The 25,004-nt window shown below is 34.1% G+C and overlaps 1 protein-coding gene across 5 annotated transcripts in view; it reads left to right on the plus strand.

Moving 5' to 3' along the window:
- The window catches only part of pan (transcription factor pangolin), an 808,803-nt gene that overhangs the window by 671,470 nt on the left and 112,329 nt on the right, over positions 1–25,004 (plus strand). The gene's annotated exons all lie outside the window — the stretch shown is intronic.

Below are 25,004 nucleotides of genomic sequence, written 5' to 3' on the forward strand. Positions count from 1 at the left end.
GCAAGTAATAAACGAAGTAGATGAAGTAAGTGAAATATTTGGACTACAAGTAAACATATCAAAAACTAAATTTATGGTCATCAGCAAAAATAAAATTAGAGAAGTCCAACTGCTTATCAAGAATACACCAGTGGACCGAGTAAAACAGTTTCTCTCTTGGTAGAATAGTAAACGAACAATGGGATCACTCACAAGAAGTAAAATATAGAATAGACAGGGCTAGGAGTGCATTCAACAATATGGCCAAACTCTTTAAAAGCCGCAACCTTAATCTGGATATAAAAGTTAGGCTCCTACGATGTTATATCTTCTCGATATTATACTACGGAGTTGAATCCTGGACACTCACTGAAGCGATGGAGAAAAAACAAGCATTTGAGATGTGGCTATACAGAAGAATCCTAAGGATATCATTCTATGGGGAATGGGAAAAAAAAGAGAATTGATGTATACGATTAAAAGGAGAAAGTTAGAATATCTCGGATACATAATGAGAAACGGCACTAAATACAGATTACTGAAAATAATCCTACAAGGCAAAGTATTCGGAAAGCGAGGAATTGGGAGAAGAAGAATATCATGGTTAAAAACCTGAGGAAATGGTTCTCCACAATAACAACTAATCTATTATATAACCCAATTGTAGTTAGAGAAAAACGTCGCAAAAGGAAAATGGCAAAAATGCAGAACTGTAACAAATAAAGAAACTACAATAAAGCTGTATCTAATTTAAATAGAAGTCCGAAATACTCCACCTTGTCAAAAGCTTGACTAGTGTCCAAAGAGTCTGCAGTACAGTACCTCTCGTTCTGTAAGTCATCTGTTTTAGCAAGCATTGAACTTGTTCTGTGGTTCCAATGTCTGCTGCGGAAAACAAATTGATGTTATAGGATTTCGTCAGGCTGTAAGAGGATCGGCTCTAACCGTTTTATGAGAAGTTTTTTAAATACTTAGAAGAGGTAGAAGAATTATAGCAATGTAGTAAGTCAACTCTTTGACACATTTTCCAGGCTTTGGTATCATGAGAATTTCCGCAACTTTCTATTGGTTAGGGAAATTATTGTGGAATAAAATTGCATCTTGTGTCAATCCCGTTGCTGTCTTTTCGCAAATGTTCTGTAATATTATTCTGGTTGTTATGTCGTGTTCAGGGACCCTTATAGGATTGATTTCGTTCATTGTCACGCGAGAGATTTCTTTACAAGTAAATTTTCGAAACGGCAAATCTATCTGATGAGGTGTTTCGAGGAATCTTTGTATTTCGTTATTTTCCTCTGTTTGTACGTAGCCGGAGGGTTTAAAAACATTTTTTTTTAATAGTTCGCTAATGCATTTGTCTTTTCCATAGTATTTATATTTAGTATAAAGTTGTCTCTTATCGGCGGTTGTATTTGTTGCGGAAGCTGCTTGATTTTTCGTGTTCCACAACAGAGAGAATAATCTATTTCTCCAGTAGGTGTTAGACTTTCCAAGCATGTTTTTATAGTTTGGTTTTTAATCATGTGGTAAGTGTTTTAGTTTATAAGAATATATTTATCCCAACACGACCCCACAGACAACGAAAAACCGATTGCAAAAACCATTCTACTATATGTAAAGGGTACAAGAGAGAAAATATGGAGAATGCTAAGAACATACAAAATAGAAACGATATTTAATACCGACAAAAAAATCTTAACTATTTTACCATACATAAAAACAAAAATATCGTTAGAAAACCAAGAACTCTACGAGATTATATGTGAGGACTGTGAAAAATTGTACATCGGACAGACCAATCGAAAAATCCGTGTTAGAAGAGAAAAACATCGAAAGGAGAGAAACAACGTCGTCCCCGTATATGAGATTATTAAGTTTTTCGGAATATGTCATTCAATCATTTTCGGATTAAGGAATTATCAGGTACGCGGTCCATCCCCGTGTCTGTTGTTCATTTTAGAGAGCTCGACAAAGGGGATTTCTTCGAGTTCAGTTAATATGAAAATGTACAGTATTATTAATTTATAAACCCACCCCTAATTGCTGTTTTATTAAAATTTGCCGCCGTTCAATGACTCAAGGCAATGAAATGGTTTTTTCAGACCTCCTTTCGTATCAATGGACCAGATGAGGACAAGAAATTAAAAGGTAGACATGAAAATAAGACAAATTAAAAAGAAATGTTTTTAATTGTGTGTCCTTGCGGATCACGCAAAATCGTGAACCGTTCCTCATTTTAATAAACGTAATTTAACCTTTAATTGTGGCTTATTCCCATTTAAATAGTAATTACGTTAAGATGCTACAAAAAAATAGCTTCAGCACAATATAAAATAGATGTTGATTACATGAAATCAAATTTAAGTTAAGAACCACTATGAGAAAATTAACCAAAACATGCAGGTGGCTCTTTTTTTAATTTATAATCGTAAAGAGTGGTATATCTCCTCTGGTCTCTTTAGAGTAATAACCAATAAAGTAAAAATAGTCGTATTAGCCGCCAATATACAGTATGATGCAAATGTATGGAACAAATTCATTATGTCAGAAACAGACGACTTAAAAAAAACACGTCAATTTTAATTTTTGAATGGCCATTAACTGCTATATACCAGGGTGGATTGATATAAACCTAGCCTTTGATAGAAAAAACATTTATTTCTCAACTTAGTCCCCTTTTAGCTCGATACACTTAGTAAGACGATGTTCCAATTTATTTTTCCCATCCAAATAGTACTTTTGCTCGAGCTCTTCAAAATAGGCCGAAGTTTTAGCAACGACTTCATCATTTGTTGCGAAACGGCGTCCTCCGAGCAATTTTTTTAGGTTTAGAAACAGGAAAAAATCGCTGGCGGCAAGATCTGGGGAATACGGTGGGTGTTCAACCAATTCATAGCCCAATTCGTGTAATTTTGCCATGGCGACGGCCGATCGGTGAGCCGGTGCATTGTCTTGGTGAAAGAGCACTTTTTTGCGTTCCAAACCGGGGCGTTGTCGACGCAATTCGGCATCGAATCGATCCAATAATGCTGCGTAGTACTCACCATTGATTGTTTTTCCTTTTTCCAAGTAGTCGATGTGGATGGTGCCCTTCGCATTCCAGAAAACAGTCACTTTGCCTTCTTCGGCGACCTTTCGCCGCGTTTGCGCCACTGTTTCGACTGTTCTTTGGTTTCCGGTGTGTAATAATGCATCCAGGTTTCATCAACGGTGATAAATCGGCAAAAAAATCCTTCGGATCGCGCCGTATCATCGCCAAAAGCGTCTCCGAAGTGGTCACACGTTTTTGCATTTGATCGATTGTCAGCAAACGCGGCATCCACCGCGCGGATGGCTTTTTCATGTTCAAATGATGGTGAATGATGTATTATAAGCGTTCGTAGGAAATGTTTAGGACCTCTATTAACTCGCGGCCTTCATTTGGCCTCCCGGGACGCTGATCATCAAAAACACTCTACGACCACCAACACATTCAGCTTTCCAAAACTTTACTGTTGCTAACGAAGCTGAAACCTCACCATAAACTTCGTCCAGGTCGGCTTTGATTTGCACATTCGTTTTACCCTTTTTGTAGAGGAACTTAATCACCGAACGATACTCTACTTTTTCCATTTCTCCGAAAACACAAAGTTTGCTTGCTTTTGACGGCTGTAAAAACCAAACTAATTGTTTTTAAAACTTAAAATTTTGACAGACGTCATGTAAAAATATGGCCCTATAATTTGATTGTTTATAATGCCGGCCCAAACATTCACCTTCTCGGGTTAGTGTGTCCTATACTCTTCTATCCAATGTGGATTTTTACTTACCCAGTATTGATAATGCTGGCGATTTACGTGACCGTTTAGCATAAAAGGCGCTTCATCAGAAAAAAGTACCTTTTGTATGAAACCCTGATCTCTGTTACATTTTTCCATAACGGTTTCGCAGAATTCGATTCTTCTATTAAAGTCATCTAATAGCTCCTGGACCAGATGTACTGTGTAAAGATGCCACTTCTCCTTATTTAGCACTCTTACAACAGTTGATTGGAGAACATTATTATCTAGTGCGGCCTGTCTAGAACTGGTATGGGGATTTTCTTGAAACGGCAGTACAACGTCCAGTTTCTTGGCTTCGGATATTGATTTTCTACCACTTCTGGGAAGATCTCTAACATGGCCAGTTTCTCTAATTTTTTTTTTCAACTTGACTTACTGTTGATTGAGTAATTGGTTCGCGATTGGGTATTTGCATTAAATAAATTACGTACTTCTACTTGAGTCCTCACTATATCTCCATAAACAATCATGTTTAGAATCACGATTCGCTCTGTTTCTGTTAGTTTCATTTTTGTAAATTCTGTTATTAATGTCGGCAAAAAACTCGAAGAGTAAAAATTTGACGTCTATTATTTGACAGATTAACAGATCATTGACAAATAAAGACGAGTCAATGACAATATTGATTTAAATATTTTTGAAAAATAACTTGGAATACTTACTACAATAATTAATTTCAGATTATAATGTAGCATTGTTTGTTATCAATGTATTTTTTTTTTCGGAACCAGCAGAAAACACTATTTTGTTTTATTCGCAGTGGCATTCCTTAGTGTGTTTTAGTTCAGTGAATGAATATTTATTGTAATTCCATGTTATTTAACAAAGTTCATAATTTTGGTGAACCCTGTAGAAATAAATATTCAAGTGATTACATCGTTGCAAAGACGATAAGGAGACCTTTCAAATGAGCTGTCGCGTGACCTCGGGTGTATTTAAAAAAATCGTCGATTACGTCATTACGCCGACACTGATGACGTTATGTCCAACACATATATAGCAGTTGATAGCCATTTAAAAATTAAAATTGACGTGTTTCTGAAATCTTGAATTTATTCCATATATTTGCTGTATAAACATTTTAAGAAGAGAAATTAAGAAAAATAAAAAAATATAAAATTAAATATTCGATAATTTTAGTTTAAAACGTACGCCACTGGTAGTCTAATATCGGTAAGGCACCAAGCAAAAAACACAAACCCGTTTTGTCTACATTAAGAAAAGCCAAAAAAGCCTGTGCAGAATTTTTACGATCCCTAATGAATTAGACGAATTACCAATAAATTACCCAACTACAAGAATTTGAAAAAGTTTTTTTGGAAACGAGCTCTTACTTACGTGTATCGTTCTTTTTGAGATGAGGCATGCATACTTATTGAGTTGTTAAACATTGTTGGACATTGGCTTTTAAATGAGCACTTTTTTAGGAAAATAGCAGATGTACAGAATGTCCGTTTAAACGACGGTGAGGTTTTTTGGCTGGCGAGCTTTTAGTATATCAAAATCTCTTTTACGTGCGTGTTCTTTCTTCAATCTAAATCCTTATTGTTCATTAGATATATTGTTTATTGTTTGGCCCTGTTTTTTTCTTATTAAACTGTTTGTGAAAACTACCAAAAATAAAACTACACAGCATTAAGGAAGATCTTGTAATATTTAGAGAAAGCGATTTGAAGATAGCAACTTTATCAATGACGTGACATTAAGGGTTTCGCATTTTCGGTGTAAAGCTTGGTTAGGCTCAAATTTTAACAGATATTTCTGGTAGACTTAAATAAAGGTCCAAATTAAACAGCAAAATGAATTTGATTGCACAACCAGAGAATTTATATGTTTAAATTTTTTATAGAATGTTGTTTCCAATGAGAAAGGACATGCGTCGAGGTTTTATAAGTCTATCAATAATATTGGATAGGGGGCCGGTAGTAAGGCAATAGGTCTATAGTTGCAGACATTCGATTTTCCACCATCCGTACGAAGAGGAATAATAATGGCTGTCTTTAGGCACTCTGGAAATATACCTTTTTTTTCAAAGGAATCGTTAATTAGTGAGACCAGAATTTCCAAGACATTTTTTGGGAGATTTAAGAAAATTTTTATGGATAGTCCATCAGTACTACATAAAGATTTACCTTTTATTCTACTGATCGTTTGGATCAGTTCAGATTTATCAACTGGTCTTATAAACAATGAATTCTAGACCTTTTTTCAGTGGCAGAACAAGGAAATCTCATCACCAATCAGGTGTTTAATTAAGATGTAAAACGGGAAACGATGTAAATGATTAAAACGTATGTAATGAATTTTTATGGCTCTTTATAAAGTGTCTCAACTATTCATCAGCAAAAGTATCAATTTATATGCTCTACAAATTATGATTTGCATAATTTTACTCAAGCAACTTGCTTTATATTTGCCTAACGTGCTGTCGTGGTCGCAAATATTAGATAAAATGGACACCCTGTTATAAATTTAATATTTAAGCTGCCATATATCATATGGCGTTAAATTTGAGTTATATTATATCTCCAAACGGAAAACATCATTAAATGTCTAATTTTTACTGCAGACGGAGGATATTTCGGCAAACACGCTTTTAAAAAAATACAGCTCTACAACTTAATTCGAGGATTTTCATTTCGCCGCCCCCTAATACGTTCTTTTCATCTTTTCCCCCGGTGTTTGCAAAATCACTTTCCCCGTCTAAAACATTTTCGTATCAGAATTTGCTGAGACACACCGAATAAAAAAAAAGAAAGAAAAATGGAATTGATGAGTCAAATCTCCAAAGTTGATTTCGAAAAGCGGCGTTTCAACGTGTATTGATTTGTGACTAGTATTCAAAAGCGAGGGCCGATAAGATTCTATATTTAGAGATTGGTATCAGTTTTTTTTACGTTGGGGGTCAGACACGTTGCATAGGGCGTGCTAAGAATCTTTAGTGTGGTGTTTTGATTTATGCTTTAATACATCTTTGGCTTATAAGCTTTGATAGACAAATTATTTATTAGTTTTACAAAGACCTGCTGTAGATTCTTCTCAAGTTAATATTATTATGTGCTTGAACGTTTTAATTTATAACGGTTAGTTGTGCTAAAGTTTGTAACGATATATTTTTTTTTGCCTACCACATGGGGTATTATTATAAGGGGTAGAAGAGTGCGAACGGCACTCAGGGTTTGTTAGGAGAGCTGGGGTCGTGGGTAAGTAAATGATAAAGGACAACTACAAAAATATGAAACAAAAGGTCATGAATCTCTTGGGACAAACAAAACAAAAAGAAACAGGAAACACCTTTAGTAATTTTAAAAAGGGCGCCACTTCGAGGTGCCTAATTATAACCAATACAACAACTAGTAACTAGAGAAATAATTATTAGAAATGCAAAACATATCTTTTTCAAATGAAACACAAAAAAGTGTTAGTTAAAAAAATAAACAAAATGTTAAGAAAAAAATTTAACATTTATTGTGTCTTACCACAAACAGTTATAAAAAATAAGACAATACAAAATTACTATATAAATAGTTAAAATACAAAAAATATAGAAAAAACTTATGTCATCCGTTTACAAACTCTAGGAGTTGGAGATACTACAAAAACTTACAAATGTTGCCGCACAGAGATTAACCTTTTTTTAAAACAAACAAAACAAATAAATATCGAAAATAATAAAACGAGCTGTCATAAGTTAACATTAAATTTAAAAAAACTGAACAAATAAATTGACAGCTAAAGTCAAACCTTAAAATTTTACAATTTACTAATTATTACAAATCCTTTTAAATTTTAACGAAAGCAAAATATTATTTAAAAAAATGTCTGTCTTTACTTTAAATTGGACACAAAAAAAAGTTACCTGGATTTCACAAAAACACTCTAAGTTCCTGAGATTGGAAACTGGAGTTGAATTCTCTGGACACGAACACACGAACAAAAGGACTGCATCTCCACTGCGAATTGGATCGACCATTTGAGGCCGAAACGGGAACTGGACACAAAACTTATGACTCTGCCTCTTACAAAACAGGAACACGTAGAATTAGACTGCATTAATTAATTAACTGCTACTAAAATTGCCCTCCATAACGCAAGACGAAGATATCCCTGAAAAGGGAAAAAGCAAAAAAACAGAAAACCACAAATTCGACGTGAATTTGGACATAACGCTGGAGCCTATCACTCTTGACTTGACCACAGCTCCAACGAGAGTGACGAAATTATCTTTAAAAATTGATCGCATAAGTTGGAATAAACAAACGATGGTTGAAACGCAAATCATTTATTAGAAAACGCAATATCAAGCAGTTTGAATAAAACATTAAAAGAAAAACCGAGGAAGTACACATCTGTTAAATAATAAACAACTCTAAAGGTGGGTACACATATGCGAGCCGAACTGTTTGCGAACTGCTCGTGAGCTGTTCGCGAAGAGTTCGTTGAAAATATGTTTATGTTCAGGCTATCCAATACCCTAAGTATCTAATAACAAACCGAGAATTAATTTACTTCGTTAATCTAAACATTTCGGTATTTTGTTTAGATTATCTGTGATTAATTTCTCTAATTACTTTTAAATAAGCCGCGCTCGTTCAGCAATTTTGTTTAACCGAATGATCTCATCGCACACTTAGCAGAAACAATTTATAGACACAATTTATAGTTCTGCGAACATTCTTTGTGTTCGTCCCAAAAACCGACAGGCGGTGGTTCCTGACGAGCAACGAACGAACAGCTCGCAAGCGGTTCGTCCCGTCGTACAAATTAACGAATATAGCGTTCACAAACGGTTCGCGAACAGTTCTGCTCGCATATGTGTACCCGCCTTAAGATGGTTTATATTAACTCGAGCCGACCTAAGAAGGAATTGAAAATACTTTTTGCGTATTTTAACTTAACTTTACAAATGCTACAAGTTTTAGGTTACTAAAAAGACTAGTAACAAAAAATGTGATATGAGAAGACTAAAAGATAAGGAAACAAAGGAGACAGTCGCATGGATTCTTTCAGAAAAGCTAAGCAACATGGAGCAAACATATGATCCAGAAGAATCACTCCAGAATATATGTGAAACCTTTAACAGGATCAGATAAGAACATCTAATAGAAAATAAAGAGAAGAGGAAAAGTTGGATGAATGACAATATACTACAACTCATGGAAGAAAGAAGAAAATCAAAGAATGTACAAAAATATTCAGAGACAAATAAGAACCGAAATACGAAAGGCCAAAGAAAATTAGTTACAAACACAGTGTGATGAGATAGAGTTGTTGGAACAAGAACACGATACATTTAATATGTATAAAAAGGTAAAGTTAGCAGCTGGTCTTCAAAAATTCAACACAGCTAGCAAACTGCAAGATCAACACGGAAACATCATCACAGATAAAAATCAAGAAATATGCAAATGGACTAAATACATACTCTTTGATGATAATAGGTCCGAACAACGTCCGTTCTACACAAGTAATGATCATTTACCAATCACATCAGATGCAGTGAAAAAAGCAATATTACTACTAAAAGATGGCAAAGTTCCTGGACCTGACAATGCATATGCTGAAGTCATAAAGCTATTTAACACCGACTAACGGTACACAACGACTAACAAAAATATTTAATGTCACATATTTAAACGGAGTAATACCAATAGACTAGGCGGGATCTGTCGAAATTCAGACCATAATGGACATTTTCCATAGGAAGCTATTTTTTTGCTGGAATCCCTTCAGGATGTGCCCAATATCGATAATCACGATATGCGCCAGTCGCAAACCCTGTGCTAAATTTTTTATTTAACAAAATCTGAAAACAATTGAAAATTTCTCATGTTTTTGCTCTTATTTTCTTTTATAATTCGGAAAATATTGATCCTAGAGAAAAAATTATAACAAGTTAAAAGTTTCGTTATTCAATTTTACACAATATTTCGTTAGCTAGAAATTAAAAATTTAATGTTTATTGTTGAAAAATAACAATAATTGGAAAAAAAGTACAAAAAAATGAAGTTAATCCTTTAAATGTTTTCGACTTTCTAAACTTGACTTAAAAGCTTCATATTCCGCCTAAAAAAACTTTTTAATATGTTTAAAACGTATGTTAAATTTTGTTAAGATCGGTCGGATAGGTTTTGCATAATAATTTTGCAATCCAGCCTACTGGAAAAAAATCGCAAATTTTCAAATTTATAGTAGGCCCTAAATAAGGCCATCAGATAGTTTCAAATTTTTTTACATATAAAAGAAGGCTCAACCTTTCAAACGCTTTTTGTAAAATTCAAATCGGTTCACTAGGAGAGCCTAGAAAATTTTTTTAAACTGTTTAAAAGTTTTAAACATTTTTTAGGCTTATAAACAAATTGAATAACTTTACGAGCTTTAAACATATCAATTTCAAAATTTATACACTTAAAAAACATTAAAAAAAAACAGTAAAAAAAAACCAGACCTGAAGATTCTTGTCCTTCCAAAAAAGAAAAATACTTTAAAAAAATTATTGAAGATTGAGTCAAAATAAAGTTTATTTATGAAAAAAAAAATTTTTTCGTTTGCCTTTGTTTTAACAATTTAAATTATTTATTAACAATTTATAAATACATATTAGTTTACTAAAAGTAACAATTTACTTCAATGTATAAATTGCAAGCTAAAAAAAATGCATGAAGAAAAAATGCAATTACTTGTTTAACATACAATTGTTTATTGCAAATTTTCCAATTTTGCAATTAAAAATGGTATTTGAAAATATGATATTTGAAATCCTTGTCGTCCGAGACATCGACTCAAAAAAAAAGAGGAAAATTGGTTAACAAGAAGCCGAGGTAATGCAATTTTTAGCTATGATTTTGAACTCGCCGATTCACATTTTGAGTGAATGTCCCTCACCACCAGCTCTCATGCATTCCGAGCGACATTTTACGCGAAAACGGTTTTTTATTTGTCTTTTTTGCCATAAAGCGCATTACGTAAAACTTTTCATATAAAAAGTACTTGACAAGACGAGGGTATTTGTTTAAAAACGAGCCCTCTATCACTTATGGTTACACGGCAAATGTATGCCAACTTTGACCTTTAATATCTCGGCAACCAGTAAGCTGAATGTATCTTTTTTTTTTAAGAAGCGTCTTTTAATGTTCTTTTAGTGTATAAATTTTGAAATTGATATGTTTAAAGCTCGTAAAGTTATTCAATTTGTTTATAAGCCTAAAAATTGCTTAAAACTTTAAAAAAATTTCTAGGCTCTCCTAGTGAACCGATTTGAATTTTACAAAAAGCGTTTGAAAGTTTGAGCCTTCTTTTATGTGTAAAAAAATTTGCAACTATCTGAGGGCATTATTTAGGGCCTACTATAAATTTGAAAATTTTTCGATTTTTTTTCAGTAGGCTGGGTTGCAAAATTATTATGCAAAACCTATCCGACCGATCTTAACAAAATTTAGCACACGTTTTAAACATATTAAAAGGTTTTTCAAGGCGGAATATGGAGCTTGTAGGTCAAGTTTAGAAAGTCGAAAACATTTAAAGGATTAACTTCATTTTTTTGTACTTTTTTTCCAATTATTGCTATTTTTTCAACAATAAACATTAAATTTTCAATTTCTAGCTAACAAAATATTGTGTAAAATTGAATAACGAAACTTTTAACTTGTTATAATTTTTTCTCTAGGATCAATATTTTCCGAATTATCAACGGAAATAGGAGCAAAAAAATGAGAAATTTTCAATTTTTTTCAGACTTTGTTAAATAAAAAAATTAGCACAGGGTTTGCGACTGGCGCATATAATGATTATCGATATTGAGCACATCCTGAAGTGATTGCAGCAAAAACATAGCTTCCTATGGAAAATGTCCAATCCAAAACAAATCCCTCCTAGACTACAAGTTCATGGCTGAAGTCAACGTTTATTGCTCTACCAAAGAAAACAAAATCCGTATCCTGCAATTTCTGGACCATCAGCTCAATGAGCCACATTTTAAAGTTATTTCTAACAATCATATATCAAAGAATATATAGACTAGGGGAAGTGAGGGCACATTGATGATACAGTTTTTTCCATACCATTTTTACAATTTAATGAGTATAAAATGTAATTTTTCGTAGAATGCAGTAATAACTAACCTATTTTTAATAAAACATCTCTAAAATAGAGAAATGTTAACAAAAAAAAAAGATATTTGTGTAATTCTTAAATGTAGTCAATGCATCAAAGTGCCCCACATACGGGGTACAATGATTCAACTCATGAGACAGTTTTGTACAGCTAGGGGTACCTTATTACACTGTTATAAATGAATAAAAAAAGAATATTTCAATGCAGTTTATTAGCAAATCAAAGATAAAAAAATGTTAATAAAGTAGTAACATACTATTTTACTGAATTCCGTAAACATTTGACAGTTGACAGTGAACTGTCAAATGGGTCTACACGTTAACGGAGTAATACAGAAAACGATCTCCGTATTGGAACTCCAAATGTCCAAACAAATAATTTGTTTTGTTGACGTTTTTAAATCTCAATATTTTGTTGATTTTACACTAAATTTCTTTGATTTTATCATTTCTTCCATTTATTTTTACCCTTTAGATAAGGCCAATTTTCTGTACTCTGTTTTATTAATTGAGTGACGTTACCGATCGTATTAGATTGTGACAAGATGCCGAGTCGAATTTTTTTTTAATATTCGAAATGCTAATGATACACATCCTTCCTCTCCGACCATTTCTACGTTCTCGATGTCCGATAGGGTCCTATACAATGGACCCAGTGGGCATGGTGCATTGGATCTCGATGTGAATGGGTCCTTCAGGAACTTGTTGATCTGAGCAACGGATATATTATGAAAAGAGGGCGCAATAACAATTGGGGGTTTTCGGATGCATTTAATATAGTAATTTCTATGAAAGGGGGCGGATCGTGTGACCCTGTCATTCGGTAATTGTCGAGGTTATTGACTTCTGTGTAATTTCGGCAATTGAAAAGGGAGGTTTTTGCTTGAGATATCTATATCAAAATTTAAAAGTAATTAAAATCTCTGTTAGATTATTTTCTGGTCGATTGTACATTTGATTATAATCAGTACTTCATTTTCAAAGATACTTTATTTTCAAAGAAACTTACATTAAGGGGTTTTCGCGTCCTTCACAAAACCTCGTCATATTCTGTTCTGTATCACTTTTTTCATTTATCACTTTCAAGTCTCTCTTCACGTAGTAAGTCAGCTCTGTCGGAGACGACTTGGGTGCCTTTCGTATCACTGTTATTACTTCTTAGTACATGTCTTATCCAAGCTAATCTACGGAATCTTACAATACCTGTAGCAAATACTGTCTAGTGAGCGTTGGTACAGACGTAAGATGGATCTCTATTTTCAAAGGCTGTAATGTAAGACGTTGTTGGTCACTTTGAGTCATGCACCACCTTTCACATCCATATAGCTCCGATTTTTATAGATTTTGGTGTGTAAGGGTCTTGTGATGCAGGCGATATTGGGTGCCTTTCGTATCATTGTTATTACTTCTTAGTACATGTCTTATCCAGGCTAATCTACGGAATTTTACAATACTTGTATAAAAAACTGTCTAGTGAGCGTTGGTACAGGCGTAAGATGGATCTTTATTTTCAAAATCTGTAATGTAAGACGTTGTTGATCACTTTGAGTCATGCACCACGTTTCACATCCATATAGCTCCGATTTTTATAGATTATGGTGTGTAAGGGTCTTGTGATGGGGCCGATATTATGGTGATATTTACATTGTTGTCAGATCTTGCGTTTTTCTGGAAATCTAATGAACTTTCTTATTTTAAGTGGATCACTGGATATTTTGAAGTACTTAAGAAAAACTGATTATTTTCTATGTACTTTTCTCCGTACCTAAATGCCATAATTTCGAAGTTATTGCTATATTTACATTACCTCTGTCGAATTTGAAATAATACATAGTGTATGAGAATATGCGCTTACGAGTATTTTACTACTCCAATATAGTTAAAACTGGAAAACAAATGGTTTTTTATCGATAATTTCTATAATTTTAAAGATATCTTATTGTTCTAAAGCTGATTTTGTACGGGATTGTAAGACCTACATGTTCTCAAAGTTGAACTTTTTGGAAGTCTTTGATTTTTAAAGCATTCGATATAAAGAGTTTAGAAAAGTGATTTTCACATGTAAACTTAGAATGTTAATACCTCATTTAGTTTTTATCAGAGAAAAATAAAAAAAATTTAAAAATTCAGTAGGTATATTTTTTTATATTTCTTTTAGTGAGTGAAAGTGAAAAATCAAAGCAAATTTGCTTTGATTGCTAAATGATTGCAAATGCTGAATGTAACCTTATAAGTTACATATAAGTTTTTTGTAATATTTGTATATAGAACTAACTTGCTTATTAATCAGAGTGAACGATCAGATAGCAATAATCATAAGATTCCTGCGAAAGTTTTATTAAATTAAAAAAAAAAAATTTCTTTTAGTTTTCGAGTAATTAAAAAAAAATAGAAGGAATTCATGAAATTTAAAAAAAAATTAATACTAAATTGAAGTTTTTTTCAAATCTAATCATTTTAATAATCTAATAATCTAATCTAATAATGTCAGTTTTTATTATTGTGGAAAATTCAACATTAAGTAATTTTTTAACATAATCATTTTGGTTTTTTAATAACTCGGCCATTTTTTATCCAAATCACTTTTACCTAAGCTCATTAAAATAAGAAACAATTCTGTTCAAAGCTGAAACCTGTAAGTTACGTTTACAAGCGAAACAGTAACATCTCCAGAAGATGCCAACCCCTAGTGATGGCAAAACATCGAGAACTAACCTCAGAAGACACCGGCCTAACAGCCCGAACAAACAGTTTAACAATATCATAAAAAATTATAATTTTTTTTTATCTAAAAATAAAGATTAAAACAATAGTTAGTATTTCTAATACACAAAGAAAATACTGGTGCTGCACAGTGGTACAACTGTTGTATTATTCTTTATATGTCAAAGTGACAGGTTTTTTAAATGAAATTTCTTATTTTTTATTTCTGTTGATTACCACCTTAAAAACAAAAAAATGTTTTTTTTTAAACTTTATTTTGTGTGCAACTAGGGTATAGGATATAGAATATTAACATACTTCTGTGCCTTAAAGAGTTAAAATTGAACTCTCTATCGATTTTCGAGGTTAGTTTGAGGTTAAATATTTACACCCCCGAGAAGGATAAAATCGAGGAAAAAGCGAACATGGTAGATGAACAACGAGGCTTCCGGAAGAACCGCAGCACAATAGACGCAATTTTTATTATCAGACAAATAATAGACAAGTCTATTGAATATGGAAAACCAGCATACATGTGCTTTGTATATTTAAAAAGTGCTTTTGACAGGGTGAAGCGAAATGACATCTTAAATTTATTACAAGCTGAACAAATACACCAACAGATAATAAGGACTATTAATGAAATTAACAAGAACAACAAGACCAGAGTTATAATGCCAACAGGGGAAACAGAATGCAAAGAACTAAAAGGAGGAATCCGCCAAGGAGACTCACTTAGCCCACTGTAATTCAATATGGTGATGAATCAAATAATTCACGAAGTAAGAGAGCGACACGGATACCACATGGGAGCGCATAAAATCAAGATACTATGCTATGCCGATGATGCAGTACTAATTGCTGATAACGAAGATGACCTACAACGGCAGCTCCATACCTTCAATATCACAGCAAACAAACTTAATATGAGAATATCAGTAGAAAAAACTAAATCTATAGTGAAAAACCTGAGGAAATGGTTCGACCGCTCATCCGCAGAGATCTTTCGCGCAGCAGTTTCCAAAACTACAATTGCCATTTGGATCGCCAACCTTCGAAAGGAGACGGCGCAATGAGAAGAAGATAGTGATCAGTAAAGAGCCGCGTAGATGCAAACTAGAAATAGACGCCAACATTGTAGAACAAGTAATGAAATTCAATTACCTAGGAGTAGAGATCACTAGTGGCAGGGATATAAGAACGGAGACCACAAGGCAAGCATCAAAAGCGGCAAGTGTAAGTGGTTACCTACGAGAAACCACATGGAGAAACAAATATATGACCAAGGAAAGCAAAATTATTATGGGAAAGCAAAATTAAATATGGGCCGACTGCACTTTTAGAATTAATAGTAGACCTTTTCAATAAATGTATGTGTGGAGACCAGGAAATTCCTAAAGATTGGAATAAATCTTATATAAGCTCCATATATAAGAGAGGGAATAAAAGAGACTGTTCCAATTATAGAGGTATTAGTGTGACGAGCTCTGTGGGCCGGTTGTACGGCAGAATATTAAAGAAGAGAGTTGAAAGACAGATACAAGATATTGAAGAACAAAGCGGCTTTCGTACCGGGAGATCCTGCCTTGATAATATATTTATCCTACGACAAATAATTGAAAAGCGTGTCGAAAGAAGTAGAGAGACCCATTTGGTATTTATAGACCTTGAGAAAGCATATGATAGTGTCCCGTTAAAGAAAATGTTTGAGGTCCTCAAAAGGTCCGGATTGGATTCGACGTATATCCGAGCGATATATAAATTGTACGAAAATGCAGTTAGTTGTGTAAAAATTGGAACCAGAACCTCAAATGAATTTAAAGTCACTAAAGGCCTAAAGCAAGGATGCTGTTTGTCACCGACACTCTTTAAAATATACGTCCAAGAAGCATTGAGGAATTGGAGAAATAAATGTAGATTTATGGGCATCGAAGTGGGACAAGAAACTCTGTATACATTGTTGTTTGCAGATGATCAGGTGGTGGTTGCAACCGATGAGGAAGATATAAATTATATGAATCGAAAATTATTTGAGGAATATGCCAAATGGGGGCTTACTGTAAACATAAGCAAAACAGAATATTTAAAAATTGGAGGAAATACCACAGATCTGAGGCTTGAAAACGCAGTCATAAAAGGCTGCAACCAGTATAAATATCTAGGAAGCATAATATCAGCAGATGGCAGAGTTAAGATAGATGTACAAAACCGAATAACCCAAGGGAAAAAATGCATCCGAATACTGTATTCATTACTGTGGTCTAATAAAATAAAGATGCATACCAAACTTCGCGTATACAGAGCAATTGTAGAACCAATTACCACATATGGTGCCGAATGTTGGACGATGACAAAGAATGAACGAGATAAAGTAGACGTTGTGGAAATGGATTATCTTAGAAGGTCATGTCGAGTATCGAGAATGGAAAGAATCAGGAATGAGGAAATACGAAACCGTACAGGAATTAGAGATACTCTTTCAGATAGAATACAAGGAAGGCAATTACAATGGTATGGTCACGTGATGAGAATGGAGGAGGAGCGGTGGCCAAAGAAAGCCTTAATGTATGTTCCGTCAGAAAGAAGGAAAAGGGGAAGACCACCAAATTCCTGGAGAAGAGAAATTACAAAAACAATGCAATCTAGAGGCTTAGAAGAGGGAGATAATACGGCAATCGCCGTAGGACCCCCGTTATATGATGATGATGAAAGCAAAATGAAAGTATACAAGACAACAATAATCGTAATATATGCAGCGGAGACAAGGACTGATACAAGACAGACGAAACAACAAATCAACAATATCGAAATGAAAGTATTAAGATCAATAGCGGGCATATCATTAAGAGACAGACAAACCAACAGAAGTATACGCGAACAATGCAAAATTCAAAATATTAACAGGTGGATAAAAACAAGAAAAAAAAAACTGGAACGAACATGTAAACCGAATGGGACCAGATAGATTAGCGAACATACAACGTAAAAACAACAAGCCGTATAGCAGAAGACCCGTTGGAAGGCCGCCAAAAAGGTGGAAAGATAATGTACAGTCAACAATGACTGAAACAGAATAAGAGGCAGACAAACAGGAGTAATCCTAGTCGCACCAAGAAGAAGAAGAAGAAGAAGGAGTGGTACTCACCCTTAAGGTAAAAGCACACACCGGCACAATATTACTTTTTTTCTTTAACATGTTAGCTATGTGTATGCCAAATTTCATGTCAATACAAAATTCTGAGAAAAAATCGTGAATAAAAAACTCACTCTGTATATTTTCTATATTCTAAATGATGAAAACCGTCGAGTGGTTGAACATGATGCAGTCAATATCGTTTTCCCTATCTATAGGTAATAGTTGCATGTTTAAAAACTTGCAAATGTTATGACATACATCCCAGTAAAATATATGGTATTTAAAAAAAGAGGGCGGTCGTCAACGAGCTAACTGCCAATTTAAACATGAATGTGAATGCCTGGGAGGCATACTAGAATATTTCCATTTTCATTGACTACTATTTAGTTTAATGATATGTGTATCAGAAAACTTTTTATTGCTCATTTAATGCAGTATGCATTGCGTTTATTACTTATGCATTGTCTTTTCCATTATACAAAAGGATAATATCCGCTTATTATGCTGTCTGCTGCAGGAAAAGCGACAACGCAAGGAATAAAAATACCCGGTAGGTCTTACATCCTCAATAACTTTACCGTGTTATTAAAAAAGTGATACACTGAGTAAGATAATAATCCTTCGTGGAAAAGTATAGTCTTCGTTTTATGTTTTAAATAATTTTTACCTCCCATCTCGTTAGAAATCTGTTGAATTTTCCGCTTGTTGCCGTCAAGATCTGATAACGCGGTAGGATTCAGCTCGATTTCTTAATTTTGTCAAAGAAAAGCCATCTTGATTTGTCTTTGGTATGTTAAAAAACCTTATAAAAATAATTATTGCAAAATTATAAAACGTCAAAAGGGAACGTTTTTTGCAGCTTTGTTTGTCTTTAGTCATACCAGTAGTGGAGATTGGGGAAATCTCTTTATTTCTAGTAATGCTCTAAGAATATTATAAGTAGGAAAACCAGAGAAGAAAAAAAGAGGGAATTTCTCCATAGGTCTTCTGTATAGAATAGAATAGAAATATGTTTTATTGTCACAAAAAATTGAAAATTGTACAATTTTATGAACAAAGCTTACAAAAAGTCGAAAAAATAACAATAATAAGTTTACGAATAAATTTAAGCTGCGTGTGATATCCAAATATATATAAAAATACTTTAGTTCTATAAATCCCTCCAAAACACAAACCATCCTTTACAAAACTTCAAATTGTCGCGATGCCCAGGGCCGGATAACACTTTTGGGAGAAGACCTTATTTTCAGAAACTCGGTTTCCTACTTGTGAGTTAGTTTTACAAGTACTCTCAACTGGAAAACCGACATTCAAGAAACCGTAGATAGGATGAGAGAGAGGTTTAACCTCCTGAAAGTGCTGTCTGATAAAATGGGAGGGACATCTTCAAAAACCTTGTTGCACACCTACAAAACATTTGTTAGACCGATCGTCGAATACAAGGCATGCGTCTATGTCTCTCTGAAGCCCCACCAACTTAATGGGATAATGGCAACTGAACGTAGAATCCTCAGATACTGCATGAGGAAGGACTGGTCGTATCCATCAGCTCACATATACATATTGGCCAACGTCACACCAATTAAGGACAGAATCCTATCCCTCAGCAGGAAGTATGTCCTAAGAACCATAGCTGGCTCGAACAACAGAGCCAAACAAATACTAAAGACGTCATGCAATCACCGAGGGCAAATAATCACCAGGCTTCCCACAAGAAAAGTTTCGTTTCCTCCAGCAAAACTTCTCCACAACACTGGACATAAACTTCCTGATTAGTATTTTGATGTCTTAGAATCATTCCACATTAAATATCGTAGTTAAAAACTGCGCGCCAAAAACGCTGATAAAGAGCCGTTTCTACTGTATGGCTGGTAACCCCTGAAGAGCGTAAGCGCAAAATTTCGGGCCAATGCTTTTTAAATGCAATCATTTTTTTCGAATCCTGAGAAAATTAACAAATATTTTTGAAAAATTTAAACGCAGAATGAAAGATTACATTATTACCGAGGGCCGAAAGTCCCTTAGAATAAACAAAAAGTTTTTTTGAATGAGATATTTAAAATTAAAAATCACACTAAATTTTCTCTTTTTTTTTCACCGCGGTAACTTATTAAAATAAACATTATAGAAGTTTTCATAGACTTTCTGCCCTCAGTAATAATGTATTCTTTCATTCTGCGTTTAAATTTTTCAAAAATACTTATTAGTTTTTTTAGGATTCGAAAAAAATGAATGCATTGGCCCGAAATTTTGCGCCTTCGCTCTGAAGTACCTGAACTGACATGCTAGGCAAAGCTCCCCACTACCTCTTGTGCGCTCCTCTGTCGTCCACACACATACGCCACCTTCTACGTCCCCCTGCTACTTAGCTTGTACCTAAACGTACTGTAATTTCTTAGTTATTCGTTAAGAAACTCTTCCACTGAATAATATGATCTTTCAGGTAGATAGGCTTTTGTCAAATTACGCAACTTAAGGAAAGAAGTTGTAGATTTAAGTTTCAAAGGAACATTGTGTTTAATTTCTGGTGGAGTACTCATGATTAGGTCTTAAGAATTAAGTGAACAATTTCTAGAAAATATAAAGAGGGAAGAGTTAAAATCCCGTGATTTTTGAAGTAGCATCTCCAATGGATTATTCTACTGAGGCCAAAGAGATACCGTATTTCTCAAATCGTCTATTTCCCGTTGTAGCCACACTTTAATATTTACTATATCACTGTAAGAACATAATTGATCAATATTAAACAATTGCCACCCCACGATACAATTTTTGTCAAAATATACAACAAATACCAAATTCTAATCGACGCAACATATTGCAAAACCTTTTAATACGGGCTACGTACGGTCAGTAATAATGCAGTATATCAATTAGCATCCAATATACTGATGATAATATTTACAGCCTCGAGGCCGCTTAAACCACATATAAATTAAATAAGTAAATCGCATTTGATCACTTTGGCAAAAGCGGGAAATTAATGATTATTCAGCCAAGTGCATTCCTGTTGATTTTAGTAAACAAGCCTTTTGTTACGTGCTAACCGATTAAATAACAATGAAAATATATATCTGCTGCATTGTTATTATTGCACAATATAATGTTTCGTATGCTTTTAACCATTGAAGAATGCATTGAAAAGGAATGTGATATACAAACATCTGAATCCTGAACCATTCTCTTAGACTGTAGGATAATTCAAAAAAGTATATATTATAAAAAAGGATAACAGAAAGAAATAGAAACATATCTTGTCAAATAGAAAATAAATTTTAGACTCAGGTAATGAAGATCTTGGTGCAAATAAGACATCTTCTTCGTTTGATGCCTATCCTCTTCGAATATTGGCGATAATTCTGGCTATAATTATTTTATTAACTGATGCTTTAAATAGATTAGTTGTTGTCGTGGAAAACCCTTTCCACAGGTTTTTTAACCATGATATTTTTCTCACAATTCCTCGCTTTCCGAATACTTTGCCTTGAAGGATTATTTTCAGTAATCTGTATTTGGTGCCGTTTCTCATTATGTGTCCGAGATATTCTAACTTTTAATCTTATACATCACTTCTCTTTCTTTTCCAATTCTTCGTAGTACGGTCGTTGGTTATCTTGTCAGTCCATGATATCGTTAGGATTCTTCTGTATAGCCACATCTTAAAGGCTTTAAGTTTTTTCTCCATCGCTTCAGTGAGTGTCCAGGTAGTCCCGTAGTCCCGTAGTATAATATCGAGAAGATATATCGTAGGAGCCTTACTTTTATCTTCAGATTAAGGTTGTGGCTTTTAAAGAGTTTGGCCATGTTGTTGAATGCACTCCTAGCCTTCTCTATTCTACATTTTACTTCTTGTGCGTGATCCCATTGTTCCAAGATAGGTAAACTGTTTTACTCGATCCACTGGTGTATTCTTGATAAGCAGTTGGACATCTCTAATTTTATTTTTGCTGATGACCATAAATTTGGTTTTTCATATAATCGCCTTTGTCATCCATGTCTTATTCTTCCCTGCTTCGTTTTTCATAAAATTGTCTTTAATGTCGTCTATCGTTTTATTAATAGAAATTCGCTAAATTGTACAAAAATATTTAAATTTGTTTCTTATTCTTACGATACTATATTCTATCGATATAAACTGCATTGTTGATTCGGGGAATTAATTAAAGCTAATCTCAAAGAACTCGCTTTTATTAGTCTAAAATGATTGATATCTCTAAATAAAGCTATAAAGCTGCAACCTTTTTCTAATTAACCGACTTTCTAACCAATATGCTTGTCAGGTCCATATATAAAAGATAACATTGACATTTTTTCTGGCCATCTACTGTTACGATTTACCTCTGAAATGAGAGTTACTCAGTTTCTTTAATTCTCGACTGAACATACACTGATTATCAAGAAAGATGCTTTTTTACGACGATTTACATGTAAGACTCGACATGTACCAATAAGTACTTAACAGGTAAGAAGGCTCTGGTCCCAAGTCGGCGATTTTTATACTTTTATAGTGCTGTCTTCATTTACGAACATTCGCTGTGCCCCACAGGAAACTGTAATTGGGTACTAGTGCATCTGTAATTTAATTGTTCATTATGCCGTTTATGCGTTGTATATCTGTTGTCCGAAACCGGCCGTGGAAGTTCGTTTCTTATAATCAGGCGTGGGGTGGCCCAAAGCACTGGAGATCCGTTTTTATGCTTTTAAGTCCTGTAAAGGTTTTTTTAAGAAACACCGTTAAGTCAGACAGAATTACTAATTATTAAAAAAAAAGTCTTACTGAACTATCATAATTCTACTTAAAAATGGTAAAAATAAATCGAGTCCAGATCTTACAGACCCATCTCTTTAACGTGTTCCGTGTGCAAACTATTCGAGAAAATGGTCAGTAATAGATTACTATGGCATCTAGAGGAAAATAAACTTCTTAGCTCAATTCAAATTTCCTTAGAAAATCTCGGTGATAACATAGCAGACTGTTTAGCTGATATAACTCACGTCTATGTTACGTGAAGCGACATTCCAAGTTCGAATAGACAGCACTTATTCTGATATTAAAACCCAATCAAACGATATTCCTCATGGGTCTACTCTTAGTGTTACTTTATGTCTTATTGCAATCAATAATATTGCCAACACACTTACACCTCTATTCAAAGCTTGTCAATTTGTGGACGACCTGGTCACCTACTCAAGAGGGAAAAATTTATCGTTAATATCACATCATATTCAAGGAGCTATTAGCAACTAGAAAACTGGTCTAATACTACTTTCTCTCCAATAAAACAAAAGCTATGCTTTTCAGCAAACGCTTTAGATCTAGTTTAATCCGTTATGAATTTTTTTGGTGCTTGTTTTCTGTCTACGTATTCGTTGGCCCCTCCCCTTTCCATCGATACCTTTCACGTTGTTGTACGTTGAGCCGTTTAGATGGTACAAGCTTAGTATCATTTTGGCAATACGCCGCCATGTTTTTTTTTATCTGAACGTGTTCCCCGTCCCCACCCTTTTCCATCGAGCCTTCTTAAGTCACGATCCGATGAGCCGTCGCGCCTCCACCACAAAATGAGCCAAAAAATTACCAGAATGGACCTTAGAATTTCTTATGGAGCTTTACATGGGAAGATGACCTGTTTTGCGCTCGTAGTCCTGTTAAATTTAACCAATATTATAAATTTGATCAATTTAATTTTTAATATTGATTAATATTGATCATGGGATCTTGTTATAGGAGCGTTATTTTTCATTGCTTTTTTATTTTTGATGTTCCATTAATTTTAATTTCCTTTTTTAACGTCAATTCTTAGTATTATCTTTTATCAATATTACTATGACTTCGTTTGTGTAAACAGTATTTCCTAATCTAAATTGTAAGCGCTTGAATTTCGTTTTTTTTTTTCGATTACTCTCTATTGCTCCTCTTGATCATTTTTTTAACGAAAGATAAATGTAATTGCGTAGATGAGCCCGGTCCTGATCGTGATTGTATTTTTTTCCTACGGCCGCTTAAGAAGATAACGAATGACTTTGGCGTTTTTCGACTTCTACGGCTTTCGTTGCGAAAATAGCCAATCAGCCATTTCAATTAGTCAATACTCCCTTTTGAGACAAGAAAGTGTCACGCTGGAACTCGAAATGTGGTCGTTGGGAGCCATACAGGGTGTTGGAGTATGTGATACCGAAGGAGCGAGTTAAAATTTTTGTTTAATGATCGTGTAGAAGACGTCCGTTGAATTATACGATTTTTTTGAAATTGTCCCCATATTTAAACAAATGTATAGGTATTACTAGAGACCTATATTCTCCATTTTTGTTTGTATTTGTTTATAAGCTTGTAAGAAGCAGAGAATACATTAATGAATTATATATGGTTCATTAGAAGTCTAGTAGAACACGACATAAGGAACTAATGCGTCCTAATAATTCTTTGCAAGTATTTCTTTGATTAATGAAGAAGGAAACCATACCTTTAAGCAAGTCAAGGAATTCACATATCTTGGATTGCTAGGAAACGCAACAAACACGGCAAGCGACGAAATAAAAAGACGCATAGCAATAATTCAAGGAAAAGTAGAGGGTAGGAGAAGCGTAGGAAGAAGACGCGTTTCCTGGTTGAAGGACCTGAGAGAGTGGTTTGGTTGCAGCTCAAGGCAATTGTTCAGAGCAGTTGCCTCGAAGATCAGAATAGCCACGATGATTGCCAACCTTTGTCGCGGAGATGGCACTTAAAGAAGAAGAAGAAAAAGAAGAAGATAGCAAACAAAACTTTTCACGGTCTCCAGAAACATTTAAAGAATAATATAAAACGTGCAGTAAAGCTCAATATATACAAGATCTTAATAAGACCGATTTTGATATATGGCGCTGAAACCTAGACCTTATCTCAAAATGATAAAAAGACTTCTTGGTATTTTTTAGAGAAAAATTTTTAGAAAGATTTTTGAACTATATCAATTATACACAGGTTCAGATATTGTGAAACTCGTTAAAGTGCAGAGACTTAGATGGGCTGAACATATTGCTAGGATGTCAGATCACGAATACACGAAGATATTAATATTTTCAAAACCAGAAGGCATAAGAACGTGACTACCACGAAGGAGATGGATTGATGATGTGGAAAAAGACCTACAGATTCTAAGGGTCAGAGGATGTAGGGAAGTTGCCAGGACTCTACAGGAGTGGCGACTTTTTTATGAGCAGACCAAGATCAAGAACGGATTTTCGAGCCACTTCTGACGATCATGCTGACGATGG

The sequence above is a fragment of the Diabrotica undecimpunctata genome, chromosome 9, assembly GCF_040954645.1.
Source record: "Diabrotica undecimpunctata isolate CICGRU chromosome 9, icDiaUnde3, whole genome shotgun sequence".
In the NCBI taxonomy this organism is placed as follows: Eukaryota; Metazoa; Arthropoda; class Insecta; order Coleoptera; family Chrysomelidae; genus Diabrotica; species Diabrotica undecimpunctata.